The 10,393-nt window shown below is 33.8% G+C and overlaps 1 pseudogene; it reads left to right on the top strand.

The window, feature by feature from the left end:
* The first annotated feature begins 1,144 nt into the window (after positions 1-1,144).
* LOC129401121 (U2 spliceosomal RNA) lies at positions 1,145-1,259 on the top strand (annotated as a pseudogene).
* Positions 1,260-10,393: the final 9,134 nt, after the last annotated feature.

Raw genomic sequence — 10,393 nt, 5'->3', positions numbered from 1 at the left:
GTTTACACTCTATAAAGTTGTAAAAAAGAAATTACTTAAAATTCTCACTTGAAATCATGCAATTATTCTCAGTGCCATGATTACTGGTGATTATTTAATCACTCCTGCATTTTTATTTTTCTTGTATATAGATGACTATTGCTGCCTTTTATGCATCAATTCAAGGGGATAATTCTTAGTAAATTCCTAGCTCATAGGTAGTAATTGGAGCTAATGTAACATATCTATCCACAGCTATTGTCAGGGGAAATTATATTTTACTTACACTTTAGGAAAATATAAATACAAATAATTTATTAAAATCATAAAATAAACTTGCTATAATATGATTAGTATTTTTATATAAAACATACCAAAGCCAAACCATCCGTGGTTATTTGTTAAAATCCCAAACATATTTAATTTTGTACTTAATTAAGTTAGTTTTATCCTACATAAGTCCTATGTGAACTATGAAGAGATAAAGTTGCATATGCTTTTAATCAAACATTATATTTGGAAATATATAATATATTAAATAATTTGTAAAACAAACATGCCAAGTTTCGGACATACAGTTAACATTTCATCCTGTATAATGATACCTTTTAAAACTTTCAGAATTATACATAAGAAGACACCTACAAAGTTTTATACAGCCATCTACTCAAAATAATGTAAGTAAAAATAATATCTGTTCTCTTTACCTGAAATTCCTAAGTATATTATGCTATACTTGTGTTCATAAATATTTAGAGTTCAATAATTCTTAGATTAAATAGATTTAATTCAGATAAATCTGCCTTAGGTTCTAAATAAACCGTTTTCTGTCTATTGAAATTTATTAATTTATTTAACCATTCAACCCTTTACCTTCCTCATGTGCACCAGCTGAAAAACTAAATAACAGGGACCAGAGCCACAGTATAGTGTGCAGAGCATTTGTCTTTCAATCCAGAACAACCAAAGATTGATCCCTGGCAGCCATTGTGGTACCCTGCACACTGCCGCAAGTAATTCCTGAGTTCGAAACCAGGAGTAACCTCTAGCATCACTGGGCATGACGCAAAATAAATACAAACAAGAAAAAAGAGATTGGTTCACATTACATTATGTTCAGCTATACATGAAGCCACAGTTATTGCTATTTTAAATTTAAATTGCTATCACTTCTTGACCTTTTGGCTAAGATAAAGTGTAGTATCTATTCTTATCAGTTTAAGTTTAAATTGCTGATGCATATGATGCCTATATAGAAACAAAGGCATTTTTTACACTTTTAAAAAAAAGACCTATTGGAAAAGGTATTTTGAGGGAATTTAATACATATATAATTTATATATATATATGTAATATATAATTTCCACATGTATCTATAAAGTCAGAACTCTATTTTGTGCTATTGAACTATAATATAATATCCCATTCACAATAGGAAACTGAATTCATATTTTCTCTCTCTACTAAGTCAGTTTGAAATGATTCTTCCAGGAAAAGCTTTAGAAACTATGTGGAATATATATTTATATATATGTGTACATATATATATATATATATTGCACTGATTTTCCTCTCTTTAAAAATTGATGTGTTTGGAGGTATTGGTAACATAGCACTTGGATTAACTTAAATCTAGAGAATGTTGAAACTATGAACTACTGTAATCCAAAATCTAGTATAAAATAATTAGAGATTTTTCTTTATATCCCACTTCTTCACAGTGTTTTCTGGAGCTAAGTAGTTTATTTTAAGAATTTTAAGTTATTAGGTTTCATAGCAAGTTACTGAAAAGGTATTACATCTGACAAGTTTTGCTGATTATCTTTTATTAATTTTTACAATATTTTCCTAATTACTTATTTTTCATTATCATTTATTGTTCTCAGACATCGATATATTTAACAGCATATACATTTAACAAGCACAGATATTTAACACTGAACATACTTGTAATCAATTACATATATTATAATTTCAAATTTGTATCTCAAATTCTACCACGTAGATTAGTAACTCTTAAGACTATATTATGGTGTGTTTATATAAGGAGCACTGAACTGCAGCACTGTCTTCCCGTTGTTCATTGATTGGCTCAAGCAGGCACCACTATTATCTCCATTGTGAGACTTGTTACTGTGTTTGATCAAATATACCTAGGGTAGCTTCCCGGGCTCTACCATGCGGGCGGGATACTCTAGGTAACTTTCCAGGCTCTCTGAGAGGGGCAGAAGAATCAAACCCGGGTCAAACGCATGCAAGGCAAACACCCTACCCACTCTGCCATCTCTCTAACAAAAATATTTAAATAAAAATATTTCTATCCTCATTTTCCTTAAAGTCAGTTCATCTCTCTTCTTTCTCCTCTTTTTCTTTATTGTTTCTTAATTTTGTCTTAATCTCTCAAGCATATGAACATAAGTACACATGCACATCACACGTGTTTGTTGCATATATTTCAATGGTGTGTTCATAAAAAGCAAAGGAAAAAACACCATCTTGAATGAGTTAGTTTAAATGAACTCATAACATACCCAAATGCTTGTCTTTTACATTGTGGTTCTGATTATGTCTACGAGTTTAGTAATAAATAACCAGCAAAGCACTATTTTTTTTTTGCTGTTGTTTGCTAAAGCCATCAAAAATGTTTTCAATGTCAAATAAGCTATAAAACAAATTTGGGTTTAGATAAATAAACAAAATATTACAATCCATCATGAAGATACACAATTAATTGTGCTTCATAGAGAAAGAAGGTCAAAGAAATGTTGTTTGCTTTAGGCAACATTTTTAGAATTACTAAAATTTCCACAATGTCTAAATTAGGTAACGCTATTTCTTTATAATTGAATTAGCAATAGTGGTTACACTATAATTTCCTGTAATATAGCTGCCCCTTTATAACATGGTATCTGTTTGTGAAAAAAAAATGTACAAATTGAAAAAATAAAAAAAATGTATCTGTTTATGTAAAAAAATTTGAAATTAGCTGAATAAAAATATTTTACTTTGTTAAACATAATTTAACTCTTTCTATATTTAAAAATTTTCCTTAGAAAATGTAATTAAAAAGCAAATACAGTAGTCAATAAGTGATATACATTTTTATTTCCTGGAAATTTATATTGAAAAAGTGAAAGTGATTTTTTTCCAGCAGCGTTATGCTATTAAATGATTCTCCTTACCATACAAATATCTAAGTATATGTCACTGCTCAAACAACAAAAAATAAAAATTATTCTGCTTAAAATTATAATATAAAACTTAAAAGTTTATTTAAAATGAATTTATTAAAAGAAAACATTCTACATGCATATGTGAACATATATAATATTGATTATATTATTTGTGCATATTATGTGAGTGTAATATAATTCTGGTACTTATAATACATCATCTTATTTTTACTTATTTGCTTCTTTAAATAAATTGAAAAACCATCTTTATCCTTGGCTAGCCCAGCTAGTAAGAAGTATTTTGAAGGTATAAACAAAAACAGAAAAAAATAATGTTACATCTCAGAATTATTTAAATAGATATATTAATATAAGCTTTAGCATTGCCACTACATATTTATCCTCAATATCCATCAAGAAGCAGTAGAACTTTGTCATTTTTGTTTATGTTTTAATATTTTTATGTCAAATAAATTTCAATATTTTGTAGAAATATGACCAATGACTTACTTTTTAATGCTAAAAATTTTTGTAATTTGTATATGGCAGGAATTTGATCTCCTCAGGAAACATAATGGGGGCAGCAAGTAGAAAACACAGATTTCTCTAAAATATAAGCCATGAAATCTCAAAGCATGCCAATAAATGATAGGCAACAACATTGAAAATCTTTAAAAAGTTGTTTTATTTTTAGATTCATTCTATATCACTGTCATCCCATTGCTCATCGATTTGCTTGAGCAGGCACCAGCAACGTCTCCATTGTGAGACTTGTTGTTACTGTTTTTGGCATATTGAATACGCCATGGGTAGCTTGCCCACTCTGCGGTGCGGGCGAGATACTCTCGGTAGCTTGCTGGGCTCTAAATTAATGTAATTTCTAAATATAAACTGAGTAGTAGAGAAACATATGTAACACTGTTGTGTTCTTGCTATTATACTTCACTTCCTTTTTTAAAAATGTTATTTCTATTACAATTAAAATTACTTAAAATATAAGTTCTGGGACCAATGGCACTGAAGTATGTTTTCTTTTCTCTCTTTTTTTCTTTTGCTTTTTCATGAGTAGGCACACACCCCTTTTCTTCTTTATTATCTCTCTAGCTTTAATACCTTCTCAAAATTTTATGAAGGAAATAATGATAGCTTATTAAAAAGTAAAACCATACTACCTGACAACTCTTAGATATTAACATTTTAGTATTTTAGGAAGCAGAAATGAATAAGAATGTTAAAAAAAACTTTGAAAATCATTATGTGCTCAAGGAGATTGCTCAGCAATCAGCAGGGGGCCATACCTGGTTGAGCCAAAAATGATTTAATGTCCAGCACCACATCGGCTCAGAGAATTACATTTGGAGTCCCCTGAGCACTGTTGGAGGGCTGGATGTCTTTTCAGCACGACTGGGCTTGAGCATCAGTGCAGTGTGACTTCCTAGCATTCAGTTCACTACCATGACTACAAGAAAATCTCTGGAGTTTGTCCCTAGTTGCTCACAGTACACTTCAAAGGTCAAAAAGATATGAAGAAAAGCAGGTCTACCAATAATTCTGATGGACTACTTCACAGGATTTCTTCAAATCTCTTATAAACCAGTGGCATTACAATGTCATGGTTATAAAGAATATAACTTCTCTTACAAGTAGGCACTAAAAAAGAAGACTCAAACTTCCTTGTAATTTAATCTTTATTTTTGAAAATAATTTGAGTAAAATAATTTCTCTCAGGCTAACCTACCATTATATAAAACATTTCAAATAGTTTTCATCATTGCATGCTCTATGTGAACTAATATGAATTTTAGACATTTAAAAGTGCCTTTTCGGTAACTCAGATAGAGAAGGGACCACCAAGTAAAGGGTGCTAGTAGGGCCCGTTCTGGATGGGAGATGCAGACTGAAAGTAGATTATAGAACAAACATGATAAGCTTTGAACACCTCTACTGCAAACAACAACACCCAAAAGGAGAGGGAGAGAGCAAAAGCGAATGCCCTGCCACAGAGGCAGGGTGGGGTCGGGGGAGGACGGGATGGGGGTGGTGGGAGGGATGCTTAGACCATTGGTAGTAGAAAATGTGCACTGGTGGAGGGATGGGCACTCGACCACTGCATGACTGAAGTGCAAGCACAGAAGTTTGTAAGTCTGCAACTGTACCTCATGGTGATTCACTAATAAAATTTAAAAAATAAATATATTAATAAATAAGTGCCTTTTCATCCATTAGAAAATAGATGTATGTAAATAAAGTTAAATATGTAACTATTTTACTTTATTAGATGTATTTTATCAAAATCAAAAATCTTATTTAGATTATAGTGTTAAATATATTCTTTGTCTTTAGTAGCAGATCTTTGAAGCTTATCACACTTCATGTGTATACAATGGACTCAGGTTTCCAGACCAACCCTGGAGAGGCAAAAAAGGAAACAAAGCAAGTTTATTATGTTTGTGTGTAGTCTGTGTGTTCATTAGTAGTTGTGGAATAATTTTACTGGATCCACTTAATGTAAAATGGTAGGAAATATAGACAGAGACATACTACAGTAGATAAGACATTTGATTTGCATGCAATGATACCACAGTTTGAAATTTAGCATCATGTATGTTCCCCAGGCCACTACTAGAAGTGATCTCAATGCAAAAACCAGGGATAAACCCTCAACACTTTTGAGTGGGGCAAAATAAACAAAAGACAGAGAATACAAACATATATATTATGAAAATGAGATTTTTTTGTAACTATATGTAATTATCTAGCAGTGTCTTTATATTCCATGAAGGAAACAATGGTGTTTTCAACTCTAACCCTATTCTGCAGGGTTCCTACTAGCTTCTCTTAACCTACTGACTTGTCTGTAACCTCGTGATCCAACAATGAAATAGCCCTTTCCACTATCTCCCTTATACTTATTTTTTAATTCCACTTTGCATTTCAACAATTTAAGAATTGTTTAGTTATGTCCTTATGAGAAATAACTGTGCCAGCTAGACCTTAATGTTTATGTTAAATTATTTTGTCTTTAGTTTAGAATTTCCTGCCAAAACATGATTTTCCAAGGGCACTAAAGTCACCAACCCTCCAAAGAATATGATGTACATTGTAATACAGTTAAATGTATTTGTCATTCTACATTCCTTCCTGAGCTCTTCTGACCTTGATTTTTTAAATTTGCATACATTAAGGTTTAGTATTTGTGTTGTAAATTTTTATGGAGTTTGACAAATGCATAGCATAATTTGGCAACCACTGCCATACCACTCTGATATTTATACTCCTCAATAATTTTCTGGTGGGTTGTGGATAGAACTTATCTGTAAAATTCTTGCCTTGCATACCAAAGGCAGAGTTTGATTACAAACATGCCCCCTCCTAAAAATAATAAATAAATATATCTCTTCCACTTAGGCTGGAGCAATAGCAAAGCAGGTGAGGCGTTTGCCTTGCATGAGGCCAACCCGGTTCGATTTCTCCGCCCCTCTTGGAGAGCCCGGGAAAGCTTCCAAGAGTATCTCGCATGGAGATACTCATAGGGAGATGTTACTCTCATGGAGATGTTCCACATGTTACTGCTGCCCGCTCCAGCAAATCGATGAGCAACAGGTTGACAGTGACGGTGACAGTGATCTCTTCCACTTATTTCTCTGATCAGATAATACTCTTTATCCAAGCTGATCTGTTTTCCATTCCTGGACTTTTACATTGCTTGTATTAGTAGCATTTCAGTGCATAGACTTGTAGGATTGGTTCCTTTTTGTTTCACATGAGTCATTTTAAGTTACTTGCTGTTGTTGTATGGATTTATACCTCCTTGTTTTTCATCACTGAGTATTATTATATTTTATAATATAATAGGTATGCTACCTTTTATGTTATTTTTATTTTTGAATCCTTCCACCAATTGAAGGGGTTCTTATGTACTGCTAAGTTTTGTTGATAATGGATTCAGCTGTTGGAGATATTTATTGATACAAGCTACAAGTATTGTTTTACTAGTGATTTTCTTGAAAGCACTGTAGCACTTGCCTGATGAACTTACCTGTTCTATTCCTGTAGCCCTCACTTCATACTTTTAAACCAGCAGTATGGAAACAATAGCACTGTAGCACTGTCATCCCATTGTTTATCAATTTTCTCGAGCAGGTACTAGTACTGTCTCCATTGTGAGACTTGTTTTTACTGTTTTTGGCATACCGAATATGCCACAGGTAGCTTTCCAGGCTTTGCCTTGGAGGGGGGATACTCTCGGTAGCTTGCTGGGTTCTCCGAGAGGGATGGAGGAATCAGACCCAGGTTTGCCGCTATGTAAGGCAAACACCCTACCCTCTGTGCTATTGCTCTAGTCCTTTCTTGAAAGGAAAATAAATAATTCTAAAAGTTAACTTTTAAAAAAATATAGGTTAAAGTCATATATTTTTTTCCTAGCGGTGTGTGTGCGTGTGTGTGTGTGTGCATGTGTGTGTCTGTGTGTTAGCTGTAAGATTTGGGAACACAACCAACATTGGTAAGCTCTTTAGTTCCATTTAGGCTCCAGAAGCTCTGCGCCTTATAGTGCTATGGACAAAATTCATGCATGCTGGCACACACCCTAGCACGAGAGCTGTATCTTTGGCCTGTGCTATTTGTTTATTCTACTCTGATAGCTAGTGACATTTTTAAATTAGGTCCCTGCCATTTTCTTCTCTCTTTATCATTGATTGACATTTCCAGTTACTCCACATCTTTACATCACTTATAATCATAGACTTTTGTTTAGGCATTGGATGTGGACTACATACACCTGTAGTTATATTTTATTTTTATATAACTGGGTACTGAACCACTTTCAGGCATGAGACATTTGCTCCCCTTTCTGCCACATCCCCAGTCCTATTTTATTATTAATTGAATGTATATTTCCTTGACTGGTCATGGGATTGAGCATCTTTTTTCTATCCATTGAATTTAACTATACTCTCTGCTAGAAAGTGTCCAAGAATATTTTAGATTAAAAATGATCATTAAAATGATGGGTTATCCTTTTCTTTTTCTTTGTTCAATTTCTTTTTATGTGACATATGCATAGATATAATATAGTCATAAATTGTGAGATAGTTCCACAATAGAATGACTTCTCTTTTTTTTTTTTTTTGCTTTTTGGGTCACACCTGGCTCTGCACAGGGGTTACTCCTGGCTCTGCACTCAGGAATTCCTCCTAGCAGTGCTCAGGGGACCATATGGGATGCTGGGGATCGAACCCGGGTCGGCCGTGTGCAAGGCAAACGCCCCACACACTGTGCTATATCGCTCTAGCCTCAGGATGATTTTTTAATCTCTTATTTTTCTTTTTTCCAAGTGTGTAAGGTTTGCTCGACCTCAAAATCGAAGTTCCCCGAATCAAATACCACTGTGCAATGCTCTGTGGAAGACATGTCATATGGTCCACCTGGTGCTAGCTAGCCCCAAGGCTGCATTCCATGCTTCTTTACATCCACCCCCTATAATGAACAGATGACCAAACTAAGTGCATGTGTCCCACAGGTCTCTGTTCGCTTTTACCGCCCAGGAAAACTTAAAATCCCACTAGGCCTCTCCCAGGGTGTGGCTCGACCCCCAGCCTTACTGTAGAGTCAGGCCAAGAGCACACCCCTAAAAATGTCTATTTCTTCACTGTAATTGTCTCTGTTCCTCTGTGTCTGCCAGGGAGGGCCCTGAGACCCTATCAATGTTAACCCTTGCTACTAATGAAGTCCAGATGATTAATCACTTTACCATTTGTATATCAATGATCCATTTTCACCAAGCTCTTACTTCCCCAAAGTTATAAATTAAATATGATAGTAATTTTTGGGGAATTTGTTTATATTTAACATTTACATCTGCAATACATCCTAAATTCACTCCTTATAGGTTGTAAAGTCAAATGTCTCTCTTTTTGTCATAGAGGTATATGATTTGTAATCAATATTTATTTAAATGAATGTCCATTTCGAGTGATTTTCAGTATTCTATTTGTTAATGTAAAGTATTCATTAAACCAGTTTGAGCCCATTAAGGATTCTCACTGTGCTTACTAGGAAAACAAAATGCATTAAAGTTTCTTGCTTTCAACACATTCTGTAACTTACTCTATTTTCACTATACCAAAAGATGTGTTCAAAGGTATTAATTCTCAGTCACCATTCTTATTGGACTTCTGCTGAGATTAAACATGTTGGGGCAACAGAAGAACAGGACAAGGTTGAGGGAAGGATGAAGAATGAGGCAGTGAGAAGACACTTGTATAATAATAAGTTAATGTAATGCTTGAGGTGCAGCCTGTATTTTGAATATTTAGAGTAAAGCTATTGTTCTTTACATGGAACTGAATAGATTTCTGCTGAAATTCACCTAACTAAAAAGCAAATTAATGTAAGGAAATCTGATAGGTCAGCAAAAAAGGAAGAAAATAATGTCATTGATACAATGAATGGTGGATCTCCTTGAAACAGCTGCTCCAAGTAATTATTCTTGTTGACATCATTATAATTATCCAATGGATTTTCTAATACTGTGGTCATTTAACATCTTGTCTTGGTTCTTAATACTTATATTTACATTCTAATTTAGCTCAGAAATCTTTTATCCTTTAATTCTTCATTACTTGTAAAATATATTATTGACACACACACACATGCACACACTTCTCTTTAGGAAAAATTTTGTGAAAATATTTTTGTGGATACATTAAGAAAGCAGAACTACCAATTATTATATTGGGGGGGGGTTGGGTCACACCCAGTGATGCACAGGGATTACTCCTGGATCATGTACTCAGAAATTACTCCTGGCAGTGCTTGGGGAACCACATAGGATGCTGGGAATCAAACCAGGGTCAGCTGCATGCAAGGCAAATGCCCTATCTCTGTGCTATCACCACAGACCCAAGACTACCAATTCTTGTAAGAATAGACAGTTCATTCTAAAGCATCCTTATTTGTTTAATCTTCAAAGACCACATGTTCATTACATTTACATTCAATTAAATGATTTCTAGAGTTTATATAAAGCTTATATCTATTACTTTCAGAGTTGTTTGAAATATTACTTGTAATTTGTTACTTGCCATCCCATTGCATATCGATTTTCTTGATCGGGCACCAGTAATGCCTACATTCATCCCTATCAAGTGTTAGTGTAGCACAATGGCGTTGGCTCTCTCCATTCATATGAAGAGCCTCAAACCATTCATTCAGGTTCTTGATGAAGAAGTTTGACCATC

The sequence above is a fragment of the Sorex araneus genome, chromosome 1 (genome assembly GCF_027595985.1).
Source record: "Sorex araneus isolate mSorAra2 chromosome 1, mSorAra2.pri, whole genome shotgun sequence".
NCBI lineage: Eukaryota > Metazoa > Chordata > Mammalia > Eulipotyphla > Soricidae > Sorex > Sorex araneus.
This window is presented reverse-complemented; position numbering and strand designations above follow the sequence as displayed.